At 45.2% G+C, this 14,832-nt stretch overlaps 1 protein-coding gene across 2 annotated transcripts in view; it reads right to left on the bottom strand.

Moving 5' to 3' along the window:
- Positions 1-323: 323 nt before the first annotated feature.
- The window catches only part of KIF5C (kinesin family member 5C), a 151,383-nt gene continuing 136,874 nt past the window's right edge, over positions 324-14,832 (bottom strand). For both annotated transcript variants that reach the window (XM_084893034.1, XM_084893035.1), the window contains one exon: positions 324-4,019. The gene's annotated coding sequence lies outside the window, so the exon portion shown is untranslated. The remainder of the gene's footprint in view (positions 4,020-14,832) is intronic.

Raw genomic sequence — 14,832 nt, 5'->3', positions numbered from 1 at the left:
TAAGTGCCCTTCTCGGGCAAGATGTTTGGCTAAGACACTGGTGTGTCTACTGAATTTTAACCCAACATTAACACGTTTACTTATATCAGTCGCTATCGTTTGAGTGCTGAAAGGACAAGTGTCAGGTTTCTTGGTTTTACAATTAAAAAAAAAAAAAAATTAGAACCAGACATTCAGTCTAAGCTAAAGGCAAAAAAGGCCAAGGTTGACTTTGGCCATGCGCTGAATGTGAGCTCCAGCTTCCTGAAATGAATTCCTCTGAAGCCAGAAAATGGCTCACAAAAACGTTGGCCTTGGACTCAAATCAGGGAAAACAGACCAGCCAAAGTTTAAGTCAAGTTTATTTTCCACTTTTAGTATTTTTCAAATTATACAACATGCAGTCTGCCAGAGTATCCATACGTCTTCATTTTAGAACCCAGAAGATACCCAAAGTTCCCATGGGCCAGAGGAGGCTTACTGCCAGATTTTTTTTGTTACATGTATTATATTACAGATCGTTACTTGATATAAACTGTATTCTTCCCTCCAAACTACCAAGTTTGCCCACAATTTTTAAAATGAAAGCTACTGTACAGATACACAGAGCCCAGCAATCATACATCTGTAGTACACATGACACACTGTACAAACTAGACATGAATAATTCTACAGATGCCCTCCCCTCACCTCTGCACCCAATGGAAAGTAGTTACAACGGATTCACAACCTGTCATGTACAGTCGGACTCCATAGAGCAGTGCTTCCTGGCCCTTGCCCAATACTTCTAAAAAGTCTAAGTTGAATGTTAAATGAAGCTGTTGTAGTCTATGATGGTTCCTTCAACTTGTTGAAGATATGCAGGGTGAGACAATGAAGTGAATGAAGTGAAAATGCCCCCCTCCTCGCCAATGAAAAAGTCCCCCAATATGTCTTCTGTGCTGCTAAAAACATGCACTGCAAAGGGGGGACTGTGAGAGCTTTGACTTGATTCAGTTACTCCTGCAGGAAAGGGGAATCCACAGCTCCTTCAGGAGTCCTGCTGACAGCTTGGTCTGGCCTTGGACAGGAGGATCAGGTTCTTGTGTGAATTTAGGGCTTCAAAATACATTAGATGCTACGTTCTAGACAGACATTCTTATTTCTCCATTTATCCCGATATTTCTATGAATCCTAATTTAATCATATGATACTATTTCCTTTAAACCCCTTAATCTACACTAAATGTTCTTACCACTCGCCATTCAACAAAAGCCAACTGTACACTGTTTAAAGAAATGATGCGTTTGTACAGAAGTTCCTGGTAAGTGACCAGAACACATTTGGCATTAATATAGTTTAGTCTCCAACCATATATCTGATATCCCCAACAGCATTCCTCTAAATTAACAATCTACTATCCTGCAGGTAGTTTATCTGTATTCCCTTCAAGAATCAAAATAAACATTCAAGAAGTAGCATGAAATATAAAATTATGTAGAGAAGAAAAGCGCATGTGCACATGTACGCACACAAACACACACACACATCCACACACCACACAAAAAACCACTTATACACAAATACACACATGCTAGCAAAGAGCAGCATACAACCAATATACAACCATAGGCTTGGCCTTCAGAAGTGTGGCTTTTTACATTTAGAATCCAAGTGTAATGGAGCAATAGTCTAAAAAAATTAAAGTTGCATACATGTGGCCTTCTAAACAATTGGCGTATAGAATATATGATCTCAAAATTAGCTTATTACACAGAGTAATATTAGGAATCCACTTGAACGTACTGTATTATCCATTCCAATAATCTGCCTATTAGTCACAGTGAGGAAACTTAGTTTTGAGGTCCTATAAAGATCAAAGCTAGGTGAACTGACTGGCTGATCAGCAACTAGCAGAAGTATCTTTAAGAGACATCAAAGCCAACTTTCTCTGTGAATAAAAGTAAAGTGAATTCTGTGAGTCCCTTGTGGAGATCAAGAAATACGGAACTACAAGTGACTGCTTTTTTGAAACATGAAAGGGCCATGCAATTCTTTAGAAGTAGAAAAGGGGTACCCAGGGGGAAAAAATCACCTTGAAAAAAATCCAAAATAATCTATTAACAAGAGAGCCAAAAAGAAATTATTGACCTTGGTTCAATTTCCAAACACAAAGTAATACAGTTGCATCATAGACAATCATGGTATGACCATTAGTAACTGGTAATCTTCCCAAAGACCAATGTTTTAGCGTCTAAAATCAGGGACAAGGTTATAAATACGGCATATGTTATCACCTGCTAAGGGCTACAGAACCTGTCCTACAAGGACCCTTCTATCAGATTGCAAACGGCAATTGGGCAATTTATACTGCACGAGTGCTGGCAACCACATAAGAAAATCAAACAGAAGAATTTTTAAAATGCAAAATTGTCATTTTTTTCAAATAAATACTTCAGGTAGAATTTATCCTCTTCTCTCCTTACTCCTCTTGCCCTCAAAATAAAACACACCCAAACAAAAAGCAACATTTAGCAAATAAATTAAATAAAGCAGCTTTGCTTCGTTAGGAAATTTTATACAAGATTTTGGAGGTCAATTCAGTCCTTAGTGCTTTCTTCTCTCTCTCTCTAACACACACACACACACACACACACACACACACACACCCCGCACGCACGCACGCACATGCACCTTGAACAATCTTCTGTCCACACAGCCACTAGAAAGCCAAACGGTGACAGCAGGGGGCAGTGCCAGCTCGCTCCTTCTGGGCAGGCACAGTAGTAGGAGGACCAGCGAAGAGTTTGGTTTGGTTGTCATGGACTTATCCTCAAATCTGTCAAAACAGTAGCAGCACAGAACAACTTAATTGAATCTTTGTCATTTTCCCTGAAAAACTTCACTACTTGGAAATCAATCGTTTTCATATGTACACCATGGGGAGTTGATTCAGTTTAGATTCATGTATTTGAATATAGCAACGGGTAAATATTTTTTTAAAAATCCATCCATATTGATTTCTTCTGGTTCTGCCTAAGAAGATAAAACCTGTATTTGATGCCAAAAAGAGGACCCAAATAGTCAGAATGATGAGCTAAATAACTTATTCATGGCAACTTATTCATAGGCACAAAAATTTGTCCATTACTTTCTCCCCAGGGCTTCCTCTTTCAATTGCTGGAATGATCCTGGATTTCGGCAGCAATACCCCCTTGAGACTCCAGATGGCTCCCAAGAGAAAGAGGCCATCCAGATGCCACTCCAGGCGATCAGGGCGAAGGGGGCAACCCCACTTCCACTCATCCAACTCTGCGGCATTTCCAGCAATGCTGAAGGAGGGATGCTCACACGGGCTGGCTGAGACTCATCCCTGCAGGTTCAATAGCAAACAGCTCAGAGGTGAATTGTATGACTTTTCATGTTCGCAGAGCTGTGTTTGAGTAAACAAATTCTACATTGCTGCTGTCAGATTGTTTTTCTGCCTTGAAGAAATTTGCTTTGCATTTTAACGAAAGTCATACTAAAAGGCGTACTTTACAGATCCAAAGATGTGACCAGGATATTCAAAAGGCTTCCTAGGAGTAATCTGTTTTTGGAAAAGTATTCAGAATGAAAATTTTGAACCCCGTAGCAGCACTTTGTTCCCTAAAATTATAAAGTGTCTATTTTACAGGAAACCAGACAGTTTCAGCAGAGCGTGATCACCTGCCTCCACGGCACTCGGTTGTCCCCCTGAGCCCCCCCCCAAATGGCAAGTTAGGGCGTTTGCTGGACAGCGCAGGGGCCGCCCAGAGACCGCCCGAGGCCCAAGGCGGAGTCCGAAGTGGTGGGTCCCAGGAGTGAGTGGGTCTTCTGAAATCACTCCTTCAGATTTCTCAGGAAGAGAGCGGTCCGAGCACACGTCTGCACACAGAACTTCTACACAGCTCAAATACCTGAAACGGGTGTACTGCAGATGGCTGGGTAAGCAAGTGGGAAAGAAAAGTGTGTAGGAAGGGGGTGGGGGAGAGGAATTGGTGATTAATTTCGTCCTTGACATGCTACGTGGAGAGTCAGATCTGTTGAAAGAGAACAAAAGAGAGAACACAGGTGTTAGAAGACACAATGGAAATTCACTCCTCAGCAAAAAGAAAACAAAAGTTTGTAATTCTAGACATATCGACCAGAGATGTCTAATAAAAATACCATGTGAGCCACCCAATTTTAAATTTTCGAGTGGCCACATTAAAAAGTAAAGAGAAACAGGTAAAATTAATTTTAACTATGTAAGATTTCCTTTAACCCAATACATTCACTATATTATCCTTTCAATCAATGGGTAAGCAGCATTCCACGTTGAGATGTTGCACATGACGATATTATCACTGAGATATTTCAGTCCTCCTCCCAGGGTTTGCAATCCTCTGTGTACCTGACCCTTCCAGCACACCTCAGTGTGGACGTGACCACATTGCAGGTGCTCAGTCACGCATGGCCAGTGGCTTGGACAGCACGGCCTCCTACATACTGCTCTGGATGTAAGTATGTAGCCCTCAAACATCCTCTTCTAAAAGTCACTTCTACTGAAACTGCAGATATTCAGAGAAACAGGATGCACTCACTTTCTCATTCCCGAGGGAACTCACACACCACTCCTCACCTGCCAGCACCGGGGATCCCAAGCAGGTCAGACACAGCCCTAACCTCAGGTTCTCTGGCCAAGACAGAGGTTCCCGGCCCTGAGAGGGTGCTCTGCCTGCCTGGGCTGAGGGTGACTCAGGGGAGCACCCCTGTGATTTCCCTCCACTGGCCACCACACAGATGCTCGTCAGGTCTCCAGGATGAGAGCCTGGGCTGGTCCCGACCCAGAGCCCTTTGCGCCAACGCCAGTGAGCTCAGCTTTCACGAAGAAACGGAAAGGTCAGCTTCCTCACCCAGGCTGGGAGCCAGGACTGTCTGTCATCTTGCCTGTGAGCTTTGGGCAGAACTCGTGGTGGTTGTTGGGAGGGTTGAGAGGGGAGAGAGAGGGATGGGAGCCTCCGCCCTGTGGGGATTACCTGGCACAGGAAATATGAGATGCTAAGGAAACCCAACTGCTCTTAGGATAAGCAAGAGCAAAAGCAAATGGAAATTGTGTAGAAGGGGGAAAAGGTTTAAATAGAACTCCACAGCCTAACAAATACTGCTTTCTGTTTTTGCCTCTAGAAGGCTGATAACCGAATTTAGGGCTCAACTGTGATAAGTATCTCAGATTCCTACGATAATGCTCGCTTCTTCTCTAACCTTTCTCCCCTCTCTCCTGACTTATACTAATGTAAGCAACCTCCCATATTTTGTATAAATAAGCAGGATATAAATTATAAATAAGAGGAAGAATCAAGGCATGGAAAGGGATTATAAAAGCAGATAAGATCAAAATGCATAGAGAGAAAAAAAACCTTTAAGAAATATAGAACAAAAACTGAATAGGAAGAACAGAGAGAGGGAGAGAGAGAGGGAGAGAGGGAGAGAGGGAGAGAGGGAGAGAGGGAGGGAGAGAGAAGAAGAAGAAGAAGAAGAAGAAGAAGAAGAAGAAGAAGAAGAAGAAGAAGAAGAAGAAGAAGAAGAAAGAGAGAGAGAGAGAGAGAGAGAGAGAGAGAGAGAGAGAGAGAGAGAGAGAGAGAGAGAACACACAGATTCCTTTTAAGAAGATCACCTCCTCACAGACACCTGGGGAGCTTATCTGTTAAGTACCTCTCTTGCTCCAACAGTATAATCATAATGATTATTAAGCTTCCAATTAAAAGTGGTTTGAACAGCCTTGTAGGGTAATGCTCACACCGTGTTTAGAATCACAGAAAGAGGTTTTTCTTAGGAAGAGCACCTTCAATGGCTAGCCTTTCTGCTGAGATGTGTGCTCGCTCATGTTAGGCCCAGAAATGGGAACCTTTGAAAGCATGGCCATAGTTGTCACTTGAATCCATGGAGCTGAAACCCAGTAGCCCAGCCATGCTTTCTGAGCACCACGCTGAAAGCCCCATCTCCCCCACCCCCACCCCCGCCCCCGCCACCCTCCTAGTTCCTTTCTCCCACACCATCCCAGAACCATGAGATGGTCTTCCTGCGAGCCTGCAGGCAGGGAGGTAACGAGCGCATACCTCCAATTGTAGGATTATGGCTTAACGTGACGATGGCAGGCAAGCCATGTTGACAGAGCCAAACGTTAGACACGCAGACTCAACGGGGCGCCTCAGTAACTGCAGCAGACCATGAAGGGGCATGGTTTCCCCTGGAAGGCCTTTCATGAGGCTCCCCACTCCCCACCATGTGCAAGATTCAGCACGTTGGGCTAATAGCTCAGAAGAAATGGGGGGCCACAAAGGAGGCCCGACCTGCTCAGTTCAATCACCTCCAGGAGGGCGAGAGGGAGAACTGAGCTTGTGACGGGCTGCCCAGAGGAAAACACAGGACCTCGACCAATGCAAGGCCCTTTATTAGGAAGAGGCCGCCCTTCACCCTGAGTTACAGCTCTTTAGGCAGCCTTTCCGGCCCAAGGAAGAAACCCTCAGGGAGGATACTCCCATCTTCTCCCAACGAGCTGGATGCTCATCTCCTCAGGTAAACTTAGGAGAAAAATGGATAAAATTTACAAAGGTAAACAGTCTCAGGAAGGTGTTTCTGACTGTTGTCATCACAGAGGGGCCATTACGGCAGGCCGGTGAACTCTGAGGCCACTTAAAACCAAGTTCTGCCAACTCTCTGAGATGGTTTAGATCGTCATCCACTCATATGCATGCATGCATTCATTCATTCACTCATTCATTCATAGCAGCATACTGGACCAAGTGACCAGAGTGGACTGTCCCTGGGTTTCTGCCAAACTAGAGATGGTGATTCAGAATGGCAAAGGGTGACTAGATTTAGAAGGAAGTGAAACCACCTCCTTTAGAAGAGGTGGGGAAGACTGAGAGAAGCTAATTATATAAGGATTTTGCAATAGTATTTAGAGACACCCCCCTTCCCACTTCGACTTTTGCAATTGCTTGCAGTGGATTTACGCTTAATCCAAACAGTACACTGTCTTAACTTCTCTTCTGCCTTTCTGCAATTCGACCCCACATTATAAGAATTACTGATCGTACTTTCTGTCTCAGGACTGAATAGAAGTGGATTTATCCCACAGGAGCACTAGTGCAATCTGCTGGGAGGAACAATTTCAGTTGCTCTGACTTTATAACTGAGAGCAAGGCATTGGGAAGATTTCAAATGGAGCAGCCCACCGCCCTGTGGATGAAAGAAGGACTTCCCTCTCCGGTTCCTCCTGAGGCCTCCGAATCTGCAGCGCCAAACTCATGCACAGCAGCAGTGACCCTGAGCTACTTCTGTAGCTCCCGCCACAGTCCTGCCTCCTCTGTTCTCGCCAGGCCGGTCCCACAACCAAACACTGGCTCATGTTGTGGCGGGTAGCCTGTGCCAGGGACTCTGAGACTTCCCCTCTTCCTTCACTCCATCTCATTCAATATCCAAAGCAAACCTGTGAGGACAGGACTATGAGCAAAATTCTCCTAGGTCATAGTTTTCTTACTTGTTAAATGGCCAAGGATCTTGTCAGCAGTGACAAGGCTGCGTTTTCTTCATGTAATTCAACCAAAACAACACTGCACCAGGCAGGAGCACTCAGCTGCCATTTCTTAAGCCAAATTGTAGAGATTTGTAAAGCATGTAAAACAACGCCATTCTGCTGAGTTTTTTGTTTTAGAAAATAATTATTTTTCATTAAAAATGGCATTTATGTTAACAGTAGTAACATATCAGGATCTCAGGCCCTTGGTCACAGCTGACTGGTGGGGCAGAAAAGCCCACAGATCTTTGCTATGTATCTGCTTCATCCCATCATGTAAGAAGTTAAAGACATTACTTTTATTAACAAAAACGTATATCTATATCTATATACATAAAAGGCTAGTATGCTAAGTGTCTGACTGTCCAACCGGTCACTATGACATGCACTGACAACCAGGGGGCAGATGCTCAATGCAGGAGCTGCCGTGACGCACACTGGCCATTTATAGAGAAACAGCACCACAGACCTGGCGTCAACAAAGAAACCCTCAGCTTCCCCCAAGTGGGACACAGGCCCTGCCACCACCCAGGAGTGACAGCCCACCAAATCGCAGCTGAAGCTGTCAAGACCCCATGGCACAAAATGCCCACAGCCCAGCCCTACCCAGCCCAGAAATGGTGGCTGTGGGTGTCGGATAATGACGTCACGCAGCAACACCTGGCTTCCTCTCCCTAGCAACTAGCCTCCTTGCAGTTTCTTCAGACCGGGAACATGACTTGGTTTATAGCCAGGTGCAAACATTTTACACTTTAACCAAATGTCTGTGAAGCATTTTCCCTTGCCTCATCTCATTTGATCCTCACAGAAGTCATGGAGTAAGTAGATAGGAGACTCTTTGGAATCCTATTTTCTTTTCGTTAGCCAGAAAACAGAGATTTAGAAAGCTTGGAAACTTGACCCAAGTGAAAAGAAATGGTGGACCTTGAAAATGACTTCAGGTTTTCTCACTGCGCAGAAAATAGTCAAACACTGCTGCAGTTAAATATTTTACCCTCTGTTCTCCCCGAATGAGCTACAATAATAATCTGCTTCATGTTGATATTTTCTGCTATGTTGCTGACAATTACCTAAAAGAAGAGTTGGGGTGCTTCACTGGGCTGGAAAAAGTTTAGCTAAATCAGAAAGCAGGTCTAATTAAGCAAGTTTATCCTATACAGTCCCCAGGTTACGTCGGACTCGATATACATTGTTTTGTAGTTGAGTCACCATCTCCCATTTATTTATAAAAAAAAAAAGTTCAGTCATTTCAATGTATGTACATATGTGCTTTATGTTTTTATTATTTATTTACCATAATAAAGGTCAGGAATTGTTAATTTTCTTTTAATTTTTTTTTTTTTTTTACTGTTTCACTTCATTATTGCTGTGTATGTGCTCCATGTGAGTGACGTAGGTGCTTATGTGAGTGGGTTCCAACTTACAGCGAAAATTGAGTTACGTCACATCATAGGAACAGATCTCCAAGGTAACCCAAGGACCTACTGTATAATAAAAGCGTAGTATGTTAATTGTCCCCTTGACTGGGAGTTCATCCAGGAGTTTGACCAGGGGGCAGAGCCGACTGGGGGAAGGAAGGGAGGCCCCAGCCAGCAGCTGGCAGCTGCTAGGGACCCGACCACTGCACGGGTTTCATGCACCGGGCCTCTAGTTCTATATATATAAAAGGCTAAGTTACTCCCACATGCATGATACATATAAAGTTCTCACTGGTGCCGATCACACACATGTTCCCATCTGTCATTGTCGATCATGAATTTAGTTGACAATTCTATCACAAAGAAAGGGCAGATAGTGATATTAAAATATTTCTTCTAATTAATTTCCTTTCAATGTGCACTAATCCATGAACTGGGCCATTAGTTCATAATAAAGGCCTGAAGTAGTGACACCTGAAGCAGACAGAGCGACCTGTAGAGACTGTCCTGGGTCCTGGGAAAGGCGCACAAATCAGAGACATGGGTCATAGCGGCACACCCAGGCTCCTCCGATGGCCCTTCAGAGTCATGCCCCCTGGGTAACCCTGCCATAAACCGCAGAAGCCCTTTTCCAGGGGTGTTTTCTTTATGCTTCAAAACATGAAAAAACACCGTCTACAAATGTGAATTGCTTCTTCTAATGTCCTAGAAGAGCCCCAATGGGTCCCTTCTGACTTTACTGCTGTGATTTTATCAAATAAACGTTGATAAAAGTTTATCAAAACTTTATTAAATAGGACATGTTTCTAGACTTCATATGTATGGTTTTAATAAAAGTGCAGTCCTCAAATCAGGCTCTTCCTCTATCAGCACCGTGAGAGGCATCCTGGGTCTTTGGTTAATTTTACAATATTTTTCGCTTCTGTGTTTTTCTTAACACAGAAATCTGAAGCATCGCTGTGTGCCACTGCAGAGGGCCCCGCCAACCACTTTGTGGCTGGCACCCTGTGCAAGCCCACACTCACCCTCTGCTCTGCCCAAGTGGGTGCTACTCCTCACGGCTTCAACTGTCTTCATCTAAAGGGGATGGCACTCTGTGGGAAAACGATGTGTTCCAGCCCCGGAAGACAGAATGCCCTGCAGGCATGCTCTGATTCTGCGGTGGCTTTAACAGTGAAAGGGGGTGGGAGAGTTGGGTCACATCATGACACATGGAAGCAGTGCAGGCGTGCCAGGCTAAAAGTCACCGCACTGCACCTGGCTCTTCACGCTCAGCAGGATCAGCTTTCTTTCAATTATATTAACATTGGTGACTGAGAGTTTTGATTTGTGGTTTCATTTTAATATAACTTCTAAATTTGTTTTGACTTGACAGATGTGTAAGATCTGTAAGTATAGAGAGTGTATAGTGCTTTAAATTTTCAAATATTTACATGGTGTACTAAAGTAAAACTCTAGGGGCTGTGTGAGAATTTCAGTTCTTTAAAAGTACTCTATATTTACTATTCAAGTTTGAGAAATAATGGTCCAAATATAGAAAAACTGAAAGAACACCATTCTGCCACAAAATCTTTCAGAAAACAGTGGTTCCAGCAATGCCCCACTGGCGCCACCTGGTGGACACATTTGAACAAGTGCCCACAGGCTAGCTAAAGCATGGCCAGGAAAGGAAGACAACTCACTCCAGGGCCCTCAGAACTAGGGAGCTAGACAAGTATTCAAGGGCTGCCTCATTAATGTGGGGCCTCACAATAAAGCCTGACAGGCCTATCTCCCACCTCTTCTCCAGCTTGCAGCTCCCACCTCCCTCTCAGCTGATATCCTGGCTTACCTGCAACAACAGAGGGCCCTTTTACCTCCCTGTGGGCTCTATCCAGCACCTTGGGTGTGTGTCACTCTGATCTGAACCCAATACTCTGTACCTGTAATTCTCCTACATTGTCCATGTCCCCTCTCAGCTGGGTCAACACCATCCACATACAGATAAGCTGTAATAGCTCCCATCTTTAAAAAAAAGAAATGCAAACCCCCTCTTAAACCCAAGTCCTCCATTCCTCTGACCATTCAAATAAAACTTGCCTGGCCAGCGTGGCTCTGTGGTTGAGCATTGACCTACGACGAACCAGGAGTTCCTGGTAGGATTCCAGGTCAGGGCTCATGCCAGAATTTTGGGCCCAATCCCCAGTGTGGGTTGTGCAGGAGGCAGCTGGTCAATGATTCTCATCACTGATGCTTTTCTCTCTTTCCCTTCCTCTCTGAAATCAATAAAAATGTATTTTAGAAAATGAAAAGTAAAACTTGAAGCTGGTGCAGTTGATGACTAGACTCCCCACCACCCACCTCTGAAGTCCAAGCTAATTGGGCTACATCCCCCTCCGCTGAGCAGCTCAAGGTCACCTCCCTCTGACTTTTACCAACCATCCAGTCTCCGTCGTCATCTTCCTCCAGCTCTGAGCGGCCTTTGACACACCTGACCCCCTTTTTCTAAAAACGGGGTGTCACATTCTCCTTCTCTGACCCCTTTGGTGGTGTCACCTACCTTTCCTCACAGGTCCCGGGGCCTAACTCCCCTGGCCCTCTATTACCTCCTCCCAGTTACCTCCTCCAGACCTACTGCCTTACACATAGTCTCCACCATCTCAACCCTGACTTTTCTCCTCACTGCAGACTCACCAATCCAGCAGCCTACTCAACACACCCTCGTGGACGGTGAGCTGGGTTGATGTCTAAGTGGCATCTCTAACCAGGATGATGAAAGCCAAACTTTCAGTTTTTCCACAAAAACTGCTGATCACCCAATGTCCCCAGTCATGCTAAAGGTAACAGTCACCTGGTTGCTAGGGCCCAAACCTAGGAACCACTTTTGAGTTCCACCAAACAGCCCTCTCTCCTCTCCCTCAGCTCTCACACATGGGCTGACTCTAAGCACTTGCTGCCACCACGTCGGCTCAACGCTACCTCCTTCCAAGCGGACAGCAGCCACTAGGAAAGTCCACTCTTACTCTCAGGCCCCATCCTTTCTCCGAAGCCCAGCACATGGCAGCCCTTTCCTGTCATGAACCAGGTCCCACCATTTCCATCCCAAAGCCCCGCACACATAGATTCCACTCTAAACTGCTCACTGGAGCCTCAAAGCCACCTTTATCCCGTCCCCACCTCCCTTCCCAACAGCCCGAATGAACGTGGTCTCCACTGTTCTCTGGGCTTTAGCTCGATCAGCCCTCCTTGGCTCCTCAGATATGCCGTCTCCCCACCTTCCACTAGTGTCTGTGTCGCTCTGCCCCAGGCCACTGGGTGGCTGGCTTTTCATCGTTCAGTTCTCAGCTCAAATGTCAGCCCCTCTTTCTACATAAGCATCCTCCATCTCTATGCTATTACCCTGTTCTTTACTTTCTTCAGTGCAATAACCACTATTTGAAGTTCCGTTGTTTATGTGCTGTGTCTCCCCAAACAAGCATATCACTACACACGCACGGAGCCCACTGTGTCTCACTCACTGTTAAGCCAAGAACAGAGCAGGCTCTCTATGCCCGTTCCCATTCTTTGGATGAGGAAACTGAGGCTGAAAAAAAAATCAGCCTCAATATCACATGGGAGTAAAGTCAGGGCCAGACTTGGAACCCACATCTGGCCATGTCCCATGTCCTTAACTTGCCACATGGAATGCCCATGTCCAGCTTTTGATCGTTCCTCATCCCCGAGATCTAAGTTTGATCAGATAAAAGCCAGCATTACCCAGGGTTCTTTTGTTTTCTATACCTTGATTTCTACTTCTGCAGTTCCTCTGAAACCTTGAAAATCAGCCAAAATACTTATTGTGATTCTAGTTCTTGAACCCTAACATGAAGCAGAAGAAACTCCCAGAGATACCTAGAGCCATCCACGTGCTGTCCTGGCCCCACAGGGCTGGGGAGAGGCAGCAGGTGAAATCACTCCACCTAGCCCACACACGTTTCAGAGCAAGAATCCCAAGGATCGGAAAGGCCATTGCAAAGTGAGCTCATCTAAACAACGAATTTCATATTTCCAATGATTTCTTTTAAAATGACTTAGCATTTCCTCACTTTCAATTATAATTCTCCACTCCACTGGATATTGTCCTTTTTTTAACCTCTACTATCAAATGCTAGTCTTTTCTTACAAATGTTCCTTCCTTAAAAATAGTCGATGTTCTTGACCGGCTGATGTGGCTCAGTGGTTGAACTGTTGACCCATCAACCAGGAGGTCATGGTTCAATTCCCGGTCAGGGCACATGCCTGGGTTGTGGACTCAATCCCCAGTGAGGAGAGAGGGGAGGTGTAAGGGGGGTGCAGAAGGCAGCCCATCGATGACTCTCTCTCATCATTGATGTTTCTCTCTCTCTCTTCCTTCCTCTCTCTGAAATGAATAAAAATATATATTTTTTTAAAAAGAAAAATAAAGTCAATGGTCTTATTCATGATTTTCATATAAATGATAGTATCCTTAAATACTCATAGCAGCAAACAGGCTACTCAGACATAGGCCTTCCACACTCAGTGGTTATAAGCCACTGCTACAGAGACTAAAAATTATTTTGTAACAACTGTGTGAAATAAAGGAGATTATATACCAACATTTACCAGCTACCTACATGTACCCAGAACTGCACTGCTCCTGAATGGTAGAAGCTGGTGCTTTAATTGAGCACTTGTTACATGCCAAGCAGCTTAGAAGCATGACCTCAGTTAGTCCTCACATCAGTGGTGACAGCCCAGGGAAAGGACTCCCCCCCTCCACAGAAGAGGACACCAACTCCGAGGTGAAATAACTTGAAGGAAGCAGAGGACCTGACACTAACCAGGAGTCAAGGCAAGACCCGCAACTATACCACCTCCCGGCAGCGGGAAAGGGCCTGCTCATGTCGTGGTGAGAAAAGCACAAGCCACAGGAGATGTACGTGTGTATGAAGGAGGTCGAGGAAGGTCCAATTTCAGATAAAATCCTCAAAACCACTCATTTGTTTCTTTACTTAAAGTAACAAATTTACTTAAAGTAAAGAAACAAATCACCTTGGTGGGTGAGGGCATTCTGTTACTTTGTAAGTCTCCCCTGACCTACTGATTTTCAGTCTTCAGGGTGAGAAGAGGATATCCAGGCAATGAATGGCCAACATGCGCCGTACATGCCTCACACACTGTGGGTCCGGCAGGCCTCCGTGGGGCAGCCCTGGTGAAGTGAGCACTGCACAGTCTCTGGACCTGGAGAGCACAGTCTCTTGCTGGGAGCCAAGCACAGACACCTGTCTGCAAGCTCACCTCAGGTGGGTGATGCACGTACCACATCCAGCACAGCTCTGCTGCATGCTCGGTGTTCAGCGATGCTGAGTGCTGGGTGCCCACAAGCATTCATCTTCCTGTCCTCAGCACAGAAACACAGCTCTTATTCGGGGCAGTGAGCACCCAGCTAAACATCCACCTTTCCCAGCCTCCCTTGCAGCTAGGCATAGCCGTGTACCTCAGTCCTACCAGAGGGATGTGGGCATCAGGACTGTTTGGGACTCTGGGAAGGCTGTTTTTGCCTTGTCTCTGCTTCCTACACTTGGAACGGAAATTGTAGCAGTCATTTTGGTGGCCTTGAGATGACATTGAGAAAGGGAGAAAGGTACTTGCTGAGGACAACAAGTCTAAATTTAAGAGGCTAGCTTTCTGTGGTGACAGACCACTTCAAATTCCTTAGGTAACGGAAATAAACTCCCCTCTTATTTAAGTCACAGTAACTTTAGGATAGTAGTTCTCAAGCTTGGGTGGCAAACAAAACACCTGGGTACTTGGTGAAAATATCAAGGTCACTATGCTACTTGGACGAGCCTGGGTCCCTGGGTGCCAGATGATGCCAACACCCCCCGGAGTTCA

The sequence above is a fragment of the Pipistrellus hanaki genome (assembly GCF_964339955.1).
Source record: "Pipistrellus hanaki genome assembly, chromosome: 8".
Classification (NCBI taxonomy): Eukaryota; Metazoa; Chordata; class Mammalia; order Chiroptera; family Vespertilionidae; genus Pipistrellus; species Pipistrellus hanaki.
Note: the sequence above shows the minus strand (reverse complement) of the source record. Positions and strands in the feature narration are given on the sequence as shown.